Source organism: Mastomys coucha, unplaced genomic scaffold (genome assembly GCF_008632895.1).
Source record: "Mastomys coucha isolate ucsf_1 unplaced genomic scaffold, UCSF_Mcou_1 pScaffold6, whole genome shotgun sequence".
NCBI classification, from domain to species: domain Eukaryota; kingdom Metazoa; phylum Chordata; class Mammalia; order Rodentia; family Muridae; genus Mastomys; species Mastomys coucha.
Genome location: NW_022196912.1, coordinates 19,008,662 through 19,030,530, shown reverse-complemented (window position 1 = coordinate 19,030,530; position 21,869 = coordinate 19,008,662). Strand labels below are relative to the sequence as shown.

Genomic DNA, 21,869 nt, shown 5'->3' with positions numbered 1-21,869 from the left:
TGAGCTTCTCCTTCAATCTCTCCTTACTAGCAAGTCTACTGATAGCATCCTTGTCTGGACTCACTCAACAAGAGAGAAATGAAGCCTGATTCTGGAAATAGCCATTTACCTAGGAAAGCCATGAATCTTAGAGAAGAGTCTATAACAGCCACTTTACTAAACCAACATAATCCCTAATTACATTCTAAATATTTGTCCTTATGTCCCCAGATAAGTGTTACTCCCCATGAAGGAAGCTTCTCTTTGCAACAGTTAGAGACCATTACAGACAACCACAAATAATCAAAATGCAGAGTTGTGGTGCTCATCCCAACTGATATATCTACAACACACCCCTGCATGTAGAGCCCAGAGATAATTGCAGAAGGGGACAGAAGGATTACAAGAGCCAGGTTTGCTGTAAGATGGTGTCTTCTAGAAATTTCAGAAGGATAGTTCTTCAAAATACCTTTTCTGTGACGTTTCCTTTCCTTTTGAAAACAAATCCATGAGACACAGATTACTACTCACTTTGTTGATTTATTATTAATATGGATTCCGAAGAGCAATGGAGTAGAGTTGCTTACTGCCACTCAAAAGGACAAAGGCTGAGAGAGCACGAGCACTCTGGTCTTTGGGTTCCTTGTCCTGTTCAGTTTTCTATTTTAGCTACTGAATCATCAGGACAACATTACAAATTCCTTGAAAATTGGTAATGGAGAAGGACATTTGGAAGATGCTGTCTTCAAGTAATGAAGATTGCTGTCATGGTCCTAGTTTCCTAGTGCCTCACCCACAATTAACCCGCACTTCATCCCCAACATGTGTAAAATGAGTGGAGGCTGAGAAAGTACTGCCAAGCATCGACAGCCCCGAGGAACCACATGGCCTCCTTTTGGAATCAGACTAAAAGGATTAACTTCTGGAAAAACTTTTCCATCTGTTTCCCTGATAAGACTGATTAGAACCATCTATCTAGTTTCGCACACTCTGAACTAACAGATGAACTGTACCATCTGGCTTGGCTAAATTTATTGCAGATTTCTTCAAGGAATTCTGGCTCCACGATGCAGGCAAAGAGTTCACCTTCTGAAATCCTAGGAAGAACAGGAGCTACCAGGTGCTGGGGGATATCCACTCACTCTGCATGCATGGACCATCCATGTAGGAAGTGGGGTGTCGTTTTCTTTATACTGACTAGACAACTGATAGTCAACTTGTGAGTTTCATTCTCTTTGTGGTGTACTTAGGGCACAGATAGATTCATTCTCTATCTTCTCTACACGTCCCCATCCCTTACTTTTTCTACTGCATTAGTCAGTGTCCCCTGTTGTTTTTGGCATAAAGAGCTTGCTTTTAGCTAGTGTCAAGGACTTAGAATAGGAAGTTTAAAGAGGTTGAGTTCTTGAGAGGTCTCTCTCTGTTCCTGTTATATACACACAGAAAACTTTACTTCTATGGGAACTGAGCTGACCTTGGGCCTACCTTCTTGTTTGCCTTTTAATGACAAGGTTTACACTCTGAAGGTGAATTCAGCAGTCTATACTGTGGTCATTAAAATATTTTGTAACTTTATTTTTAGTATCACTTTCTCTCTCTCTCTCTCTCTCTCTCTCTCTCTCTCTCTCTCTCTTCCTTCTTTTGAATTCTTAAAGTTTGCTGTATTTCATTTTCCCCCATTTGTGCCTTGAAAGTTATACAATGTCTCCTTTGTTTTATAATCGGAACACACACTTGATTTAACAAAGTCTAATATCATTATTGGCAGGTATGTGACATGTGTTATCTCAGCATTTGAAAGGCTGGGACAGTAAGATAAAAAGTTTGAAGCTAGCTTCAGCTATCTAATAAACTTGTTCATAGTCAGAGTTCTTCACTGAGACCTTGTCTAAAAAACTACAATGAAATCAAATCAAGAACAATAAAAACTCTCCCCAAGTCACCTTCTCAATAAGTAAGTCTTTAGAAACCTTTAATTCTAGGCTCCTTCTCCTCCTCCTCCTCCTCTTCCTTCTCCTCCTCCTCCTCCTCTTCCTTCTCCTCCTCCTCCTCCTCCTTCTTCTTCTTCTTCTTCTTCTTCTTCTTCTTCTTCTTCTTCTTCTTCTTCTTCTTCTTCTTCTTCTTCTTCTTCTTCTTCAATGCTATCACTGTAAGGGATCCCTGAAGTCAGCACATAACACACCCAGACACCAAATTCTTAGCACAAAGGGAATTTATTACCCTGGACAGACAGGGTGTGGGGCTCTGAATAGGACAGGGACAGCCACCCGTGTTTCTGCAGGAGTGATTTTTAAGGACAAAAAATAGGAAGTGTATGCTAGGGGGTAAGTTGGGAAGTCCTGATTGGACATGCTAGCCAGTGTAGTCAAATAATGAGTTTTGGCTGCTGGATATTGGCTTTTTGATAACTGGAGCTTGAAATTTTAGTCAGGCATAAGGAAGTGGCTCAATAATGGAACAGACCTTAGGGGGTAGCTTTAGGAAGGTAACCCAATGGTTCAGCAAGGGAGAGGAATATGAGGAAGTCAAGACATCCCCCCCAGTACCATGTTGGTCGTATTAGTCCTTCGAATAGTGTTGAGTATTTAAATTTTACTTAAAATAAACAAACAAAGAAACAAAACAGCTAAAGTACAGTGGTCATAAAATAAATTGCACACATTTAAACCACAGTTAGATTTCTTGATGTAGCAGAAATGCATGAAGCGACCACCATAATAAAGGAAGTTATGTTAAAACTTATGTCAAAGTTATGTCAAGGTTCTAGTAGTTTCTGGACACATAAAAATGCCTAGGATTCCACAATGGCCCCTAAGAGGCTTCAATCATAGGTAAAATGTAAGAGACATGGAGGTCATAAATAGGAATTTTAGAGGCAAGTGAGTTGGCAGCATGAAACATGTTAGAAACAGGAATGGGGGAGAGAGGGTTTTCACATGTAGGGGTGGGTAGAAAGGAAGTCCATGTGGAAGACTTAAGGAAGGTGCAGTGAGGCTTTGTGGAAGCCACAGGACCTTGTTGACACCACATAGTCAGTTGGGTCAAATATAGCTAAAAGTTAAGTAAGACAGGAGCAAAAAAATGTTGCACAGCCACGGGCAGCAAGCAGCGCCTTTGAGGCAGGAGAAGCCAGCCCTCAAGTAGACTGAGCCTATAATGAGATTTGAGACAGGAAGACAAGTATTTCTCCAAAAACTTAATTGTGAAGAAAGACTGAGCTGTGCTAGTAAGAGCAACAAATCAGAGAGATTGTAGTTAAGACACAGGAGCCACGCAAGTGGGCACAGCTAGAAGGTGAGACAGGTGTGCTGAGCTGGAGACAGGTGTGCCGAGAGGGGGACAGGTGTGCTGAGCTGGAGACAGGTGTGCCGAGAGGGGGACAGGTGTGCTGAGCTGGAGACAGGTGTGCCGAGAGGGAGACAGGTGTGCTGAGCTGGAGACAGGTGTGCCGAGAGGGGGACAGGTGTGCCGAGAGGGAGACAGGGAGATGACATCATTATCGAGCCCTCAGTCACCTGACTAGACCCAGAGTAGAAAGGGACAATGCCTTGTTCTCCATGTTGACATTTTGCCTTGTAAGTACCATTAGGGTCTGCTCTTGGCTGTAAATAGAATTGGCAAAGAATCTCTATATTGTTTTCTTTGTTGGTCACTGAACAGTTTCCAGAAGTCTCTCTTTCCATGACCATGTGCTACATAATGGATTATCAGAATAATCGACCTAGTCAGTTGCAGATGAAGTGAATGATATGTGCCATTGGGTCCAGACGTCTCTGTTACTGTAAACATGGAGTATAAAGAAGCCAGACTAGTACTTCAAGTGACTAGCAGGCTTCTTTTTCTGTTTGGGAATGGAGACTGAGTTATCCAAAGGAGAGAAAAGTCTTTGGAGGTGACCCATCTCAGGGCACTGCATCCCTAGATCTTGAGTTCATTTCTATTGCTGATAGGTCTTGATATTTCCAGTGTTCCATGTACACACTAAGCTTTCACAACTAAGTAAAAAATTAGACCTGAGAAATCTATCCTCTTCCCCCATCCACTTCTCCCCCCCCCCCCCCCCCCCCCCAGCCTCTTCTTTTATACATGGAGAGATTTCTGGTTTAATTTTCACTACAAATAGTTATAAGATGAACCCCAGTTTGGAAGATTGACCATACATGCTCCTATACTGAGAGTGTTACCCTTGTTAAAAACCAAGGCTGGCAGTGTAGCAGGCTAATTGTGACTCAGAAATTCCCTGGGGGCTCCAGCCACTCTGTCCTTATTCTTCCCCAAATAAACTGACTCTAGGCCATATTTCCATTCTTCCTCTAAGGGTGACTTCCAACAGAGGTTTAGAAATCATCGCCTTGGTATTCCAGATATTCCAAGAAGTCAGAGACTCAAGGTCAGACAACTACCCTCCCCCCCCCCCCCCCCCCCCCCCAGAACACAAGGTGGTCAGCAATATATCTGCAAGATGATCATTTCTCTCCCCAGCCACCCTGGCTGCCAATCTCAACTGCTCTGTGGTTCCCAGAATGTTGACATTGCAGGCAACTATGTGGAAGTGAGGTCTGAAGCCACATGAGATCATTTCCTCTGGCTCTTTGGACAAGCCTGCATGAGCTCTTCTTCTTTCACCCCTTAGGTACTTGCCACTGGCCATCTCTGGCTGCAGTCTTAGAGGGGTTTGCCATATGGGGGAAGGGGACACGACTAAAGATTCTTAGAAGGCTGAGGTTTGCCTTCCTTTGGACAGTCCCCACAGTGGTGTAGAGAACCACAGATACCGGAGCCAGGAATTCTGAGAAAATGAAACCAAGCAGATTGATGTGCTCTACGGGCACCTGGCCTACAAAGCAACTTCCACCTGCTGGCTGAACTCCTGGTTCCGTTTTTCTTGATGAGTAGACACCCTAGAGAGAACTTACGTGAGACAGGAGAGTGGTGATTTTCAGCCTCCCCTCCCCGCCCCCAAGCAAGCAAAGGCAGCTAGTTTTCTGTTTGCGGTGACCTACCCTCCGGTGTGACTTATCAGCTCTTGGGCCATTTGTCTCCAAAAGGAAAACAAATGGTGGAATGTGCTGCCCTGCATGCTAATCGAGTGGCCGAGCCAACCCACAGCTTAGAAGAAGGTTTGCCAATGGGGAGAATAATGATCTTCAGTTTCTGACCTCCTGGCACCGTGGGGTGTTTATCAGGAGGTGCATATGACTGGTTAAGACGCACAGCCTGGCTGGAAGGAAGCAGCTGCTGCTGGCATGCTCCACGCTTGGCAGCTAGACAGGCCAAGCGCTGGTGGGAGGAAGACAAAATTATCCCAGTAAGTAACCAGAGGTGTGTGCGTGTGTGCGTGTGTGTGTGTGTGTGTGTGTGTGCGTGTGTGCGTGTGTGCGTGTGTCTGTGTGTGTGTGTGTGTGTGTGTGTGGCGTGTTACAAGTAACCAGCTTTTTATTTCTTGTTGATTTTGGTACTCCATGACACTATAGAAAGACATTTATTTGTACTCGTCAGATTGTGTTTTTACTAACTTTTAAAGAATGTGTTCCTTTTAGCCACAGTGTCTCCTAACTTTGAGAAGGAAAGACTGGATTCCTATCTAGCAAAGAAGTTGATTTCTAGGTATCCAGGATTTATTTTTAGGTTCCATAGCCAGGATTTAAATCACGAAGTAGTGAACTGGTGGATAGGAGCCGACGGCTGAAATTTTATTAATATTTTATCATTGAAACTTGAAGACATAGTTGTTTAAAATATCTGGTGAATTAATGCTATGGCTGGCTTGACCATTCCTAGTCCATTCTGAAAGAAAAAGAAAAAGATTTCTGTAACAGCATGTAAGAGTCGGTAAAATTGTACTTCTAAATCAACACGTCAAGCTTCCCATCAGGTTTTGTGCGCGCTTTCTGGCTCACTGGATGCTTCTCTTTATGCTTTTCGTTGGTAAACTCACACAGTCTCATGACTTTAAAGCTGATACTTACAGTTAGTGGCTTGCCTAAGTGGCTCTGTGGTGCTCTGGGTTTTTTGTTTGTTTTTTCTTATTTATAAAAGTGTTCTGTGGCAGAGCTTGTTCGGCGAGATCAGCCGAGTGGACACGAGGGTGGGACTGAGCTGTTCTTCAGGGACCTTTAACCCAAGTGGAGGAGGGAGCAGGCAGAAGCCTGACTGATGATGTAGCTTTAAAAGTGGCAGAACTCTGACTCCGAGTGGCAGGAAAATGATCGGGCAGGTTCCTCTTCTGGGTAGTATGGACAGTTCTGAGGGGCCAGAGAGGGGCTGTATTCATGTGGAGTACCATGAGATGGTGTTTTGCTTGAGGTGAACCTAGGATCCTCTGGAGTCCGGTTTCCCCAGGATGACTGATGGATTGCTCTCAGGGCTCAAATCATTCGATTTGCTTGCAACCTTTGCTTGAGGGCACACTGAGACTTCTTCACCCCCCCCCACCCCCCCCCACTCCACTCCCTTGGATGTGAAAGGGAATGAAAATGATGCAGGGTGGGGTGGTTCTGTGACACGTCTCTGAGGCTCAGTTGACCAATAACATCTCATCAGCCAGGATCCCTAAGGAGACAGTTTCAGATGCTCCATAGGGAGGAGTCGGGGTGGGGTGATAAGAAAAGGCTAGTCTGGCACCAGAAGTTCTTCTCACTCTTTTCCTTATAATGGGGAAGAACCTGCCAAACCTGGGGTGTCCAAGGAGAAAAAGAATCGCTCTAACTCTATGTTCCTCTTCATGCTGTTTTGTGAGGTCCTGGAGCCAGCCGGCGTCTTCCCTGTGACTTCCCTGTCTAGCCTGTGACTTCCTTGTCTCAGATCAGACGCAGCTGCTGTTGCCTGGGCCATTCTTTTTTTCTTTTTTTCTCTTTTTTTGGCTTTTAGAGACACAGTTTCTCTGTGTAGTCCTGGCTGGCTGTCCTGGAACTCACTCTGTAGCCCAGACTGGCCTTGAACTCAGAAATCCGCCTGCCTCTGCCTCTGCCTCTGCCTGGGCCATTCTTGAAAGCTCATGTTTATTAGAGTTCACATTTCCCACAGGTTAACAGTGGGGAAACAGCCAAAGAAACAAACAAACCTCTCCTGTGAGATTATGTCTCCAGAATGATAAACCCTCCCATAATAAAATGCAATGTCTGTTGAAGTCTAAACTAAGGACTGTTGAGACAAGTGTATGATAATATATAGGGATAAGGTGAAGCTCAGTGCTACAGCACTTGCTGGGCACCCAGGAAGCTCTGGTGTACACTTCCTAGCCACCAAGCATATCTAACTGCTGAGGTTTTGAACACCCACAGATCTTGAACAAGAAAATGATCACCCAACTTTTTAAAGTACAAATAATTTAAAAATCATTGATTTTACATGCAAATAATATATACCATAATGTCAAAACATTTCAGATCTGGATATGAATTATACAATGTTGAGTTTAACACATGAATTTTGGAGATGAGGAAATTGCAGTACATTTTCCTACTGTAGTGAATATGTCCCAATGCAGAAATAGGAAAAAAAAAATACCGAAGACTTCTGTTGCTGATGCAGGAGGTCATCAACAAACACTAATAAGCATAGAATATGCTTACTATGCATTCCCAGTACCTAATAATGTACACAGGTGAATGAATATGCATGGTAATGCTACAGTGCTGCTTAGCCAGCCCTTTGCTCATGGTACCTTGACTTAACAACTGTATGACGTGAACGTGACAGGAATTCAGTGGAAACTGTGCTTGGAATCTTGATCTTGGATCTTTGCCCAATCTGGCCATTTACTGGACCTTCCTTTCTTGGAACGAGGGGTAATAGTGTGAGCTACAGCTTTCATTTAGTCAGATGACCAGAAGGACAAACAACTGGTACTCTACAGGGCACCTTGCTGCTAAGTTGTGCTGTTTTCAATACTTGCCTGCTGAATGCATTTTCAACTGACGGCTACTTTCAATTTAAGATGGATTTATCATGATAAAACCCCACTGCAACTTAGGAATCATGCATATGTTTTGTACATTGAAGAAACTGAGGCTCAGAGGGTGCTTAAGAATAAGTGGGAATGACATAGGGGTCAGACTCTTGACCATAGACATTTTTTAAAAGGAGAAATTTGTATGTAAATCCCACCATTTAAAGATCCCAGGAAATACAAACGTGAGTGTTTCTGTCCCAATACAATTAGATACACAATATGTGTGTATAATGGCCTTCTAAATTCTCAATGAAAGGAAGGGTTACTTTCCTCTGTGACAGTCCCAATCCAGACTCCATAGGAGCACTGACTGATAGTCTACTTTTCCCTCTACGAGAAATAGTTCACAATGAAGACGTTTGTCTTGGTAAGTCCAGCACTAAGAGCTTGTTATTTATCTGGAATGCATAGCACTGATGGCCTTTGTGGTTTTTTTTTTTTTTTTGGAGGATAGCCTCCCTACCCATGCTGAGCACCAAATACCTGTCTTTGTACTAGAGGAACTATTTTCAGACCTATTTATATGGTTCAACTTCGAAGGCTGGTTGTTCAAGTAGGTTGTTTATTTGCTTATTCATAGAAACAGCCCGATCCTTCATCTGATACTCCCAAAGTATCACCCACTAAGTTTTCCAATACAGATACCACTAATTAATACAGATACCACTAATTAATACAGATACCACACCATCATCCAGTTGAAACAATTTAAGTTAAGTACCACAAGCCAAGGTCTGACTCAACAGCAAACAGGTCTTCCATGTAGCTTCTATGTAATACATACACCTCTGCCCACTATTTGGTATGATAAATGTGTAATAAACATCCCACCTGTGCATGTGTGATCACACTTATGTCTGTGTAGTTCAGCATGGAAAGGCTTCCATGGCAGGGGACTGGCTGGGAGTGGGGTAGGAGGGGATCTGATGGCTGTTGCACATGCTGTTTTGCTATGAGTCTTATCATCTTATGGTTTGCTATGCACCTAGACACTGGCTGTCTCACTTGCCAGTTGTGAACCTGTGGTTTTTCTGGGTCATCAGCCAGGTAGAGCCTTCACAAAAAGCTACTGCTTGAACCTTTTTATAAGTTTCACCTGCCTCTCTACATCCCTTCACTTGGCTAAATGTCAAAATTGTAGTGAGCAAAAGGCTGTGTGTAATATAAAAGGAGCAGAGGAAAGGGAAATCTTTCAGGCTATCAGGAAGAACATTGAGTAAATAAACATTATAAGGATGCCTTGAGAAAATTGTAAATGTTTTTCCAAAGTCATCATGACCAGATTTCATATTTTGAAGATCAGCCTATTTATAGAAAGAAAAGGCAAAATTTGATCTTTAATTTTACTCCCCCAATCCCTTCAAAAGTAAGCCCAAATCAATAGTAGTCCTCACTGTAGCTTTTAAACCAGAACACTGGGAATTACCTCCAGAGGGAATTAGACTTGTCCTTTAGTGTCTTTAGGTGATATGTTCCAGGACTCCATGAACACCATGCGTGATCATGATGGCCAGGTCCTCCCTGCTCAGGGACACAGTGTATGCAGATAACCTATACTGATCTTCCTGTGTGACTTAAATCATCTGTGTCTCACTTGGAGATATGACCTAAGATTGTTATTCTATATTCTTTAAGGGATAATGAAAAGGGCAAAAGGATTGTAGGTGTTCAATACAGATATCACTACATTGAAAAATATACTGTAAATTCTTGGTTGGTTGCATTTCATTGACATAAAACCTTGAGGTTATGAAGGCTCTGATCTTTGATGGAAATTACTTATTGTCCCAAGGAAATGGCAATAATTTAGTAAATGCTAGGCAGAGACAAAAAGAATGGACTCAGAATTTTGACATCATTCTTAAATCATACTGTGGAACTGATGGGTAGCAAAATCAAATGCTTCCTTGATTTCTTGGATGTCTTAAAATAGGGAATGGAATTCTATGACGCAGAGCATGTTTTGTTCATCTTGGCAGATTGTATGCTTTACAGACACCTGTTCTCCAAAAGCTAGCCCCATGATCCCTTCTTCTTTCCCCTTTGTATCAGTTGTTCATTTATTATAAGAGTTAGCCATTGGGTTGTCATGTTCTCATTACTTTATGAGACCTAAAATCTTGGGTGTTCTATTCTTTCAGGTGGTATTTGTCCTTTCAGGGTCTATGATATGTAAAGTCACTGTGCTTTGGTCTTGAAATTCATCTTTGGAATTGAAAAAACAGAATGCCCTTTTACATGGGAATTCACTGGCACTAGGCCTCTCTCACACTGCCACAATTTCACATAGGGGTGTGGACATCATTACCATTGTTTACAGAGAGGAGACTGAGAATGAGAAAATGTAGGTAACTTGTCCAGAGTCATGGAGGAAGTACGTGGCAGAATTCTACACAGTGTAAATAATCTATTAGCCCAGAATCCCAGGAATTTCTCTGCTTATGCAGTCATCCAGGGGAAGACAGGGTTCAATTACATCATCCAAGTGCACATTTTGAATTGTCTTTGTAACTTGTCGTTATCTTCTGTTAGGCATTGGTTTATGATTAGTGTGTGGTGTGCTGGCTGATGGGTATTGTTGATGGTATTAAATAAGTTTTATGGACAGTTGACATGAGGAATAAGTCCATCTTAGTCACGGACACAAAAATATTAGCTTCAGATAATATTTGTAGTGGAATTTAGTCATCATTTTTGTCTTTGCTGTAGTTAGGTTGAAGTCTCAGCAATGATGGCATGATGTAACATCAGCTTTGAGAGGGCCCATTTTGGAGATATAAAAAGTCATTAATATAATTTATTGATTAAGTTTAAAAGAATTTAGCCTGCTCTCTTGCTTGTATTCTCCTTGCCTAACAAAAGCGTAGGCAATTCTTGGTGGTTCTGCTGGTTACAACACCAGAACATCCAGGGAGTGAGAGTGCATTCGGACATGCTTATTACTTTCCTCTGTGTAGTTATTTGCTCAGTGTGAGGAGTCTTGGCTTACTAGACTATTTGAAAGTTTCTACTGTTGGTCGGTTTTCCAATATGTTCATTGTGTACTGGCTAACACCATTAACAGTATGTTGGTAAGATCATAAAAACAGCCATATGTGATGTCTAGTAGTTGTGAATACGGCTATATTTAGTAATAGCCAGGGAGAATATAAATGCATGCTGTTTTTCAATAAAAACCATTATAATAACCTTTGTAGTATGACTATGTGGAGCTACTTTCTTTGAATTAAAAAAGAAGTCTTGAACTGACTCATGAACTCATCCAAAAGGTATTTTCCCCTTTATTGGTTATTGTAATAATCAGGATTTTCCACACCTTCCAAGAGCATACAAGAGAACAATTTTAAAAGAGGGAAAGACAGTGAAATGCTTGGTGATACTTCTACCATTATGGATTTCATTTCTGTCAGTGGAATACAAAAAAATGTAAATCTTGATGCCCCTCCTGTAATAGAAGGATCTGATTCAAGTCTAGTTTGTGACAGGATTCAGGTAGCTGCAGCTCTACTAACGTCTTTGAAGCTTCTATTTAATAAGACTGGTGCTTTTGTTTTCTGAAGGCTTCTTTTCTTCCCAAATGCTGTCCCAGCTTTTCCCTTAATCAGCTGGACCATCATCACCCCATAAGGTGCCATATTAGTATGACATTGACTTACTTTAGGATTATAAATACAATCAGAGGTTTAATTAAGAACATATTCCTGGTACAACCTGGCAAAGAACTACTTGTGGAAGGAAAATAACATGGGAAATTTATATCTATTCCCAGAACTTCGTTTTAGTTACTGTTTTCCCGTTGCTTAATTTTTTCAACTCCACAGACAAGCAACTGCATTAGAGATATGTGTAAGTGATTTTAATTGCATTTTCCCCCTGTCTGGAGCATTTGTAATGTGGCAGAGAACAACCCAATGGCCCACAGGGAAATTGATGAGCTAGGAATGGAGTTAGACACAGTCATCAATCTACAGCAGGGTCAGCCTCCAAGTTTATGAACCGGCTCAGTCTCTCCTCCACTTTCAGGACATTTTCTTTCCATTCAACAATCCAAACTGCTTTGCACTGGGCTTCCTTGGTGTCTTCTGTGTAAATTAACCTTGGAAGGCACATGAGAGAGCTGTGCCTAGAAATCTGCACATATGGGTCCCTGTTGCAGAACCCTGTAGCCTGGAATCGAGGACCTTGGGAGAAGTACCTCCTACCCCAGGCACACTGTAGAAACTCTGGCTGTGCCCAGGAAGGATGCTCCTTCTCAAATCTCAAGTTAGTACAGACTCTTGGAGCTCCTAAGCACTCAAGAATCTTAAGTAGTTGTAAATTGAAGAACCAGGCACATCCATATTTGGTTCTGAGATACTCACACTGCAAGTTCGATTTGAATGAACACTGGAATTTGCTCAGGTCTCAGTTCTGCTTTCTCAAAGTAGAAAGTATTTCATTTATGCATGGAATGCCTGCCACTCAAAAATCATAGGAGTTGACAGGATGTTTTAGAGATCATTATTTTTCTGTGGCATGGGCAAGTGGTCAATCTGAAGGGTGGGTCTTCAGATTTTTCCGGGCCCACTTCTCTCCCCAGCCAGTTTTGATCCTGAGATGTCTGTGCCTCTGTCTGTGTTTCTTTCGTAGTGTTTAAACTATGCCAGCTGTAGGGAGGGGAAAGAAGATAACGTTTCCTTTCACTCCATTCAGAGAGTAGGTAGCATCGTCGTGAGCAGTGCACCTTAAAAGAAGGGAACGAACTTCAGAAGGGTTGACTATCTTGCATTCTAAAAGGCCAGCAGGTTGAGATTCTAGCTGGAAACATAATGATGCTATCTCACATTCTGCCTGAGCTTAGAATGGATGCTGTCTATGGAAAGGACATCCATTGTGTGGTGGAGACTTCTGGCCTTGCCATGCAATTGATGTTGCATCATGACCAATACATTTGCCATTTCCATTAGACTTTTACCAGACAGAAAAGCATTCTCAGGTTCTGGGGATTCATAACTGCACCCCAAGTCTCTTTTTAGTTCCTACCCTGAATACACTCATTCAGTTTTCATTACTGAGCTATTCTCTCAACTGTGGTCCTCTGAGTCTTGTGCAGGGTGGTCCTGTAGAACTCAGGCCCTACCAACAGTCAAACATCATTCTTCTATCTCTGATGATGACAGGTAGAAAGAATGGTCATGACAATGGGCCTAGCAGATTCGCCGAAAGTGACAGTTTGCTGAGAGCTGTATTTAAATTTTATAAGACATGACATAACATTGGCACTGAGAGAGGCAGTCATACTCACATAAACTCTCTCTGGGGACCATTATACAGATAGCTAGAAGAGCCAAAGTAACGTCAGGAGCAGAATCAATGTAAGATGTGTGTGTGTGTGTGTGTGTGTGTGTTCAAAGTGAGAAGAACAGACAGACAGACAGGGGAAGGACTCAAGCTTCAAAGCTGCAGAAACAATTGTTCATGCTGGAACCTACTTTGAGCTCTGAGACAACCTTCTAAGTCTCACCCCCCCTTTACCTACCTTCAGTCATTTAAAAAATTCCCAGGATGGCTTCAGCTTCTCAGAATCCACTAGCTAGAGACAGTGGATCTTTACTAATTCCACACACTTTCCCTTTAGATTGCCGAATTTAAAACTTTCTTTGATCAGGAGAGATAACCAGGTCAGAATAACCTTTGCAAAATCAAAAAGCTAAATTTCTTTGATATCAGACCAGTGAACATATGTTCCACGACTGTTAGCAGATAGCCTAGTCATCTCTCATTGTCTAAATGATAAATGGACAACATCAAGGCACAAAATCCACACTTCTGTAACTAGATGCTTTACTTCAAAATTAGCTGGCTTCAGTATACATTTTATATCTCAGAGACACTCTTACCCCCATGCAAATCTGGGTTCTAAAAGCTTACTGCAGTGGGGTATTTTTCTTTCAGCCACTGTAGTCATCGTTTAAACATGGGCCAATCATTATCATTTTATCCATAGGGATCTTCTTTAAGAATAAAGTTGTTACCTCTTAACTACATAGGAAGTGCCTTAGGAAAGTGGAAATGCTCTTTGTATCACTCTTTACCACAGTCTCCTGAATTAGAGGTTTAGTTTCCAGGGTAAACCCAAAACACTGTCAGAAAACTTGAATGAGCAGGAAGATGAAACTGGGTGGTGGGCTCAGTCCTGCAGCTGCCCTGCCCAGTAAGCAAACCTTCTGTCCTTTCTGGTTTCTCTTCTTAGAGTAAGAAACAACAAAGGAAGAATACCGGCTCAGCCTTTCCAGTCAGTAATTACGTGTATTCTATTCAAGTGCTATATAAGTGACACACAGGAAACTATCATGAAGTGCCCACTGTGGGGAGTGTGACCTCCTAGAGCCTACGTGGAGAAGTCAGATGTCCCTAGTCGTTGTTAACAAGCCCAGACAGAGCAACAGAAGAGGAACACTGTGTAACACAGAACATAGAGTGTAACACTATGCTCTATAGAGTGTACACATGCTATGCTCTATATAATGTACAGAACTGAAGATGTTTGCCTCTAAGCATAAGGAGATATAGTTTTTAAAGGTAGCTCAAGTCAGTGGACATCGTTTTATCTTAATCTTTCTAGAATATACACCAAGGCATGGACTCAAAGTGATTCATTAGCAACTACCATTGTAGTGAGAACTTCTTGGCAGATGTACATGTGTGTGGTGGAAGCATGTATGTACAGGTGAAGATGGGTGTGTTCATGGATATGTAAAGGCCAGAGGTTGACGTTGGGTGGTTTTCTCCACTGGTCTCCATTTTATTTACTAAGGCAGAGTCTCCCACAGAGTCAGGAGCTAATCTAGCTACCCAGCTTACCCCAAGTATCTCTTGTCTCTGTCTCCCCAGCACTGAGATGGTGGGCTGCCATGTGGGTGCTGGGGATTTGAATTCTAGGTTTCATGGTTGTGTGCCAACCACTTTATCTATTGAACTCTCTCTTCAGTCTGAGAGTTTATTATGAAGGAAAAACCCACAGAAATAGGAGAGACGTGCAAACCTTGTGGTAATATAGACATTTAAGGATCATATGAATGTAAATAAATATACCTTGTTAGCTTACTTGTTCTCAACAGACAAAGCAGAAGTCTCCAAACCTGCTTTGTGCCCAGGTGAAAGCTGACATTTGTCTCGCAGTTTGACCCTCCCTTTTCAGTGAGCAGGAGGAGAAGCTTGAGTAAGTGCAGTAGCGGCCTTGTCTCCCTCCTTATCTAATCCACACGTAGGACCTCCACACATAGGACCATTCTTAAGTTCTTTACCCTGAAAGGACCTCCTTAGCTTTTGAATCTGTGATGTCAGAGGCCCGTCTAGTAAGTCTGAGGTTGGGGCTGGCAAAGGAAATGTCAGTAGCAAGCAGACACCAGGTTCCCTTCCTAAAACTACCAAAGGAAGTGACACTTAGTCTTAGCCTCAAGGGACAACAGAAGGTAGCGAAGATTTAGGGAGCCTGGGAGGCACTTGCTGGCCAGCAAAGGTAGACTATGCAGATCTGACTTTCCTACAAGAATAAAGAAAATTGGATTTTAAAGTAGAGGTTGGGTTTGTATATCACTTTACAAATAGCTAAAAAAAAAAAAAAATTGAAAAATTTAAATGCCAGCAGGACCAACAAATACAGCTTATGGAATGCATCACTCCCAAAAGACTCTATGATGTAATCTATAGACACTGAGAGAAGCAGAATTGATTGGTGTACACAACCTTTGCAGAGAAAACACCATGACTCTGGTTTATTATTTGCCTGTCTTTAAATAGGTTTTCTCTGATAAGGGGGAAGTCTGCAAAGAGAAAGGCACTTGCGGTCAGTATCCATGGTGTCCCTACAGGGACTGTGTTCCTCAGTCAGCTCTGTCACATTAGAGACAGAGTTTGGGGTGATTATGTAAAGCGGGGCTGTGGTGGTTTGGGACCTGCAAGCACAACTGAGAGAGACATTGCTGGTGTCCTGCACACCGCATTCAGACAGCGCTCTTACTATCCACATAGACCTCAGCTAAAAACTTGGTGGAATGATTCAGATACAGCCTGAGTTACAGCAAAGTTACAGAAGTGTGAAAAGGTCCAGATGACAGGAGAGATTGTTCTAGATTGAAAAAAAAAGTACGTGGTTGGCTTTCCTTCACATTTTATTAAAATGGCCTTCACCAAGTCAAGCATTAAATTGTAGGAAATAAAGTATCAAGACAGAAAACAACATTGCTGGGCATTGTAGCACCTGTCTGCATATGCCAACACTCAAGAGGAGTTTGCGCCGGGCAGTGGTGGCACACGCCTTTAATCCCAGTACTTGGGAGGCAGAGATAGGTGGATTTCTGAGTTCAAGACCAGCCTGGACTACAGAGTGAGTTCCAGGACAGCCAGGGTTACACAGAGAAACCCTGTCTTGAAAAACCAAAAAAAAAAAAAAAAAAAAAAAAGGGTGTGTGTGTGGGGGGTAGTTGAAGCAGGAACTTTTTAAAAAAAGAAGAGAAGAGAAAAAAACCAAACCAAAAATGACATCACATCTATTTGTAGTACATTTCTGGTTTCAAGTATTTCTTAATTTTCATATATAGACAGTTCTAGATATTTTGGTATTTTTCCTAGTCATTGAATGTTCTTATGGTAGTATTCTCTCTCTCTTTCCCTCTCTCTCCCTCTCTCTCCCTCTCTCTCCCTCTCTCTCCCTCTCTCTCTCTCTCTCTCTCTCTCTCTCTCTCTCTCTCTGTGTGTGTGTGTGTGTGTGTGTGTTGTTCCTGTGAATTACTGTAGGCACGCACATGCCATAGTACACATGCGCAGATTATAGCACAACCTCAGGTGTCAGTTTTTTTGCCGTCTGCCTTGTTGGAACTCCTGTTTGCAGCTGTGCACTCCAGGTGAGATGGTCTATTCACTCCCTGGATCCTCTTGTCTCTGCCTCTTATCTCAGTGTAGGAACAACTGGGGCATTTGTTATCACCCCTGGCTTTGCATGGGGTCTGGGGTTCCAAACTCAGGTCCTCACACTTGTGTGGTTCGTACTTCACTCACTGAGCCACCTCCTCAGCCCTGTATGTTTATTCTGGTACAACAAAAGAGTGTAGTACCAAGTTAATGATATGTTTAAACATTTTAGTTTATATTTTTCAGTTATATATAGCATGTTGGAGTTAGTAGTGAGGAATTATCTTTTTAGCTAACATCCTGGTGCATACTGAATGTTTATGTGATTAGTAATAGTAATAATTAGTAATTAGAAGATAATTAGATAAGAAATAAGATCAATACATACATATATACACACATACACACATACATACATACATATACACACATACACACATACATACATAATACATACAAACATACATACACACATACATACATATATACATATAAGACCAGGCTGTCCATGAACCCACAGAGATCTACCTGCTTCAACCTCCAGAGTGCTGGGATTAAAAACATGTGCTACTAGATGTGGAGTACATGCTGTTTCCTGGGCTATAAACTAGAAGCCAATACTGAAAAGGAGCTGCTGTAAATGAGATAATGTGGTGGTGCAATTCAACAGGCGATGGTCAGCCATTGTGGGAACCTGCACACTTGTAAAATCCCCACAGATTTCCACAGAAGCTGCTGTGTTCTGGTTCTAAATTTGCTACCAGCTGGGTTTCAGTTACTATTTTAACTCTTCAACATCCTTATTGTGACTAGCAGATCCATCCATAAGACTTTTAATGAAGATAGCTCCCTGTATTATCCACTCTTAGGCATGGTTTAAGGGGTATTAGTGACTGGCAAGCATTTTCCCTGGAATCTGATAATGAACTTTGATCGAGAAAGATGAAGAATCTCCTGTAGTAAGAGAGTGTTAGAGGAGATTGGGAAATGTGAAGAATAAGGCTGGTGGGTCGGGTCATAAAAGAGGAATTAAGGAATAGGGATTTACTCAAGTGTAGGCACACTCTGTCCCCTGTGCTATGCCACTGGCTTACTCAGGCACCGAGACGGACAACTTCTACTTGTCTTTCCTCTCTATTGGAGCCAAACAGATCTTTCTAAATGATCACAGGACACACTTCTGGGTAGGGGTTCTCAGAAAGTACAGTCTTGTTCTTCTAGGGAAACAGATCCAGTCAGCAGTATACATAAAAACAAAAGATAGAGGAAATCAGTTCATAGAGTGTCTATGTCTGTCTGGAAGTTTGTAGGGGTTGAAGCCTTGTTGAAAAGTGTGTATGTTATTGCCAGCTTAAAACATGTCGGGAGGGTGCATATCTAAAATCTTTGCTCAGTTCTCTATTGTGTTATATAGCTCTAAGGTCCTTTCCATGGCGTACAAACCCTTCTATAAATAGCCCCTTATTTACGCCTTACCTCAGATCTACCCCTGTAGTGGTTTGCATAGGTATGATCCCATCTCCACCACCACACACTCATGCTTTTTGAATGCACTGTTAGGAGGTGTGGCCTTGCTGGCAGAAGTCTGTCACTGCCGGGCAGGTTTTGAGGTCTCTTATGTTCAAGCTCTGCCCAGTGTGGAATTCTAGCCTCCTCCTAGCTGCCTGTGGAAGACAGTCGCCTTCTGCTGCCTTTGGATCAAGATGTAGAACTCTCGGCACCTTCAGCACCGTGTCTGCCTGGATGTCATGTTTCCTGCCACGATGATAATGGACTAAACCCCTGAAATTGTAAGCCAGACCCAATTCAATGTTGTTCTTTATAATAGTTGCCTTGGTCATGGTGGCTTTTCACAGAAATAGAACCCTAAGAGAACCCCTTACCCATCTATCCTTCCCTCAGGTCCACCAAAAACCCTGTCCCTGCTCCTCAGAAAATGAACTTCTTTTTCATAGTCCTTGTGCTCTGCCCATTGTCATTTACTGCTTTAAAGTGCGGTTCCACCCCACTGCATGGTTTAGCCTGGCAGTCACATACACACATTTCAACAGTTGTTGAAACCCCAGAGGCTTCCAGACAGATGCTGGCACTCTGAGAAACTGACTTCCTTCCTGTTCTGTATGATTTACACTGCTGACTGGATGCGTTTCCCTCTGAGAACAGGTTGCTATGTCTTTATGTGGTTATTGTTCTCTTCCAACATGACCTTTAAACGTCTGATTTATTTCTCCTCCCCATTTCATGCTCTCCTGTCATGTCATGGAAAAGCCAGCTTCCTTTCCTTCTCTCCTTCTATCCTCTAGATTACAAGTCACCATCAGATTCCAGGCTCTAGGGAGTGCATAGTTTTGGAAGCTAAGCATACCAACCCACACTACCAACCTGTAAATCAGAGGTTCTCAGCCTATGGGTAGTAAGCCCCTTGGGGGTCGCATATCAGATATCCTGCATGTTGGACATTTGCATTACATCTTATAACAGTAGCAAAATTACAGTTTCAACGTAGCAATGAAATAACTTTATGGTTGGGTGTCACCACACCATGAGGAATTGACTGTATTAAAAGATGGAAGCATTAGGAAGGTTGAGAACCATTGCTCTAAATGCTTGAAAAACCCCAAAGTTTTTTTCAGTAAGTTGACAGGTTTCCCTCTACAGGCTCCTGGTCTCCCATTTGTACATATGTTGTGAATACATTCATAATAGTGTCCTAGGGGGAAACCATATTCTACATTAAAAAAAAACTACTTTGCATATGCAGTTGGGAACGGGGACTTCATTTTAGAATCACATTGTGGTTCATACTCTCTTCTTGTGAGAAAGGTAGAGTTACTTCTTTCTGTTGGATGATAATAGTGAACTTTACAGAAGTTAAGTGGGACCTATGATGGATACCACAGAACATTCTAGCAACTTATACTTTCTTTTCCATAGGGATGTGCTGTGGTTTGGGGAGTAAGGGAGTTAGTTGGCATCTTACGTGTGAGGATGAACAGTGCCACAGCTTCTTGGCACTTTTTTTTTCTTTTGGTTTTTCGAGACAGGGTTTCTCTGTATAGCTTTGGGTGTCCTGGAACTCACTCTGTAGACCAGGCTGACCTCGAACTCAGAAATCCACCTGCCTCTGCCTCCCAAGTGCTGGGATTAAAGGCGTGCGCCACCACTGCCCGGCACTTTTATTTTCTTTTAGAAAAAGAGAAGACAGAGAAATCCTGTCTTGAAAAAAAAAAGAAAGAAAAAAGAAAAGAAACATTTGTGGTAGGATAAACATCTGAAATAAAAAAGGGAACAACAGTGTTTTTAAGGAGAACCCTCCAGTTGGATGCTTCAAGCTGTCTAAATGTAACTAAAAGCAAAGAAAGAACTTGAAAGACACTTTTTTTTTTTTTTTTTTTTTTTTTTTTTTTTAGTTCTTATGGTTGGCTTTTTGTCAGTTCCAATAAAAAGTCTAGCTCCAAATCCCTGATTCAGAAGCAATTTAAACTGAGATTTTTGCCATCTCATAAAAGAGCACTATAAACATGCAGGTTTCTAAATAGGAACAAATGTTTTCACTTATATGTTACTGTAGTACAGTTATGGCTGGAGAAAGAAAATGATCTGTATTACAAGTTTTGGTGGTTTCTTATCTGTGCACATGAAACTGGCATCAAAATGATGGGGAAAATGTAATCTTTTAGTACTTATCACTGTTGAGGATAAAATAGCTGAGGTCATACCATAGTAATAACAAAGCACTCCATGTCCTCACGTGTCACTCTTGTTTTAATTTAATTTTATTTTATGTGTCTGAGTGCTTTGCCTACAGGGTGTGCTTGTGCACCAAATGCATGCCTGGTGCCCATGGAGACCAAAAGAGGGCATCAGATGACATGGAGCTGGAGTTTGCTTTGACTTGCCATCTATGTACGGAGAATTGAACCCAACTCCTCTGGAAGAGCAGACTGAGCCATCTCTCTAGCTCCTATTCTTTTTTGATTAAGTGTTTAGGTTAGCAAATAACTGATGGGTTTCATCATGGCAGCTTCTTACATATGAGTCATTGTACTTAGTTTCCATTTGCTCCCATGTGCCCTCTCCCACTCTGTCTGGTTCTCTGTCTCCCAGTTGCTTTCTCCTATGTGTCAACTCTCACATACGTTCCATTCCTCTTCCTGTTTTCCATCTAGCACAGGTTACCCTCCTTCTCTCTCATGGCTGCCTTCCTAATTTTAGGACGTACTACTCTTTTATTTTTATTTTTATTTGTTTGCTGTTCTGTAACTTTGACATTCAGCAGTTTAGTTCTCATCTACATTGACCATCTGTAGTTTTTTGAATGTGGAAACAGGCACAGAAATTACTGATCTGTTGATCTTCTTTGGTGAATCCTCATCCTCATTATGTTTTCTAGATAATCATATTCAGATGTGATATGAAACATTCCTCACTCTTTTGGTCCAGACAGTATTATTGAGCCTGGTATCAGTGCACACATCTAGAGTCCCCATCTCATTCATGGCAAATTTACCGATTTCTTTGAGTGCCCGAGGGGAACGCTTCTTGAAGCCCACTTCATGGATGAGCATCTGAATGTTGATGTATTTTCGGGTCGCCACCTCCTTGATAGCAGAACAGCCCTTCTTGCTACCCTTCTTTGTATGAGTCAGCTGGGCCCAAGTTGGAAAGACCCCACACACACACACTTTTTTTTTATGTTTTCATTTATTTGTGCAATTTTGCTGTGTTTGAGATTGGAGTCTAGCTACATTTCCCAGGTTAATCTCAAACTCTTGGACCTAAGCCAGCCTCCCAAATAGTACCACCACTCCTGGCTTGTTTTGTGCTTTTTTCAAAATTTAAAGACTGAGTTAAACATGGTGGAGGACTGGGAGTCTAAAGTAGGAAAATCATGAGTTCTAGAATAGCCTGGTCTAGATAGCAAGTTTAAAGCCAGCATGTACATACTAAGACCCTGCCTCAGAAAACAAACACACACACCCTCCAAATCAGTTATTTAATGAAAGCCAAAGCCTTGGTGGTCTATGTGACCCAGTGGTGGAGC

At 42.0% G+C, this 21,869-nt stretch overlaps 1 protein-coding gene across 6 annotated transcripts in view; it reads left to right on the top strand.

The window, feature by feature from the left end:
* Rasgrp3 (RAS guanyl releasing protein 3) overlaps positions 1 to 21,869 on the top strand; it is an 83,940-nt gene that overhangs the window by 16,654 nt on the left and 45,417 nt on the right. For 2 of the 6 annotated variants that reach the window (XM_031355715.1, XM_031355717.1), the window contains exon 1: positions 4,770 to 5,287. The exons of 2 other annotated variants lie outside the window; for them this stretch is intronic. The gene's annotated coding sequence lies outside the window, so the exon portion shown is untranslated. Of the gene's footprint in view, positions 1 to 4,760; positions 5,288 to 18,583; positions 18,616 to 21,869 lie in introns of those variants that run through there. 2 more of the 6 variants (XM_031355720.1, XM_031355719.1) reach the window with 2 other exon arrangements.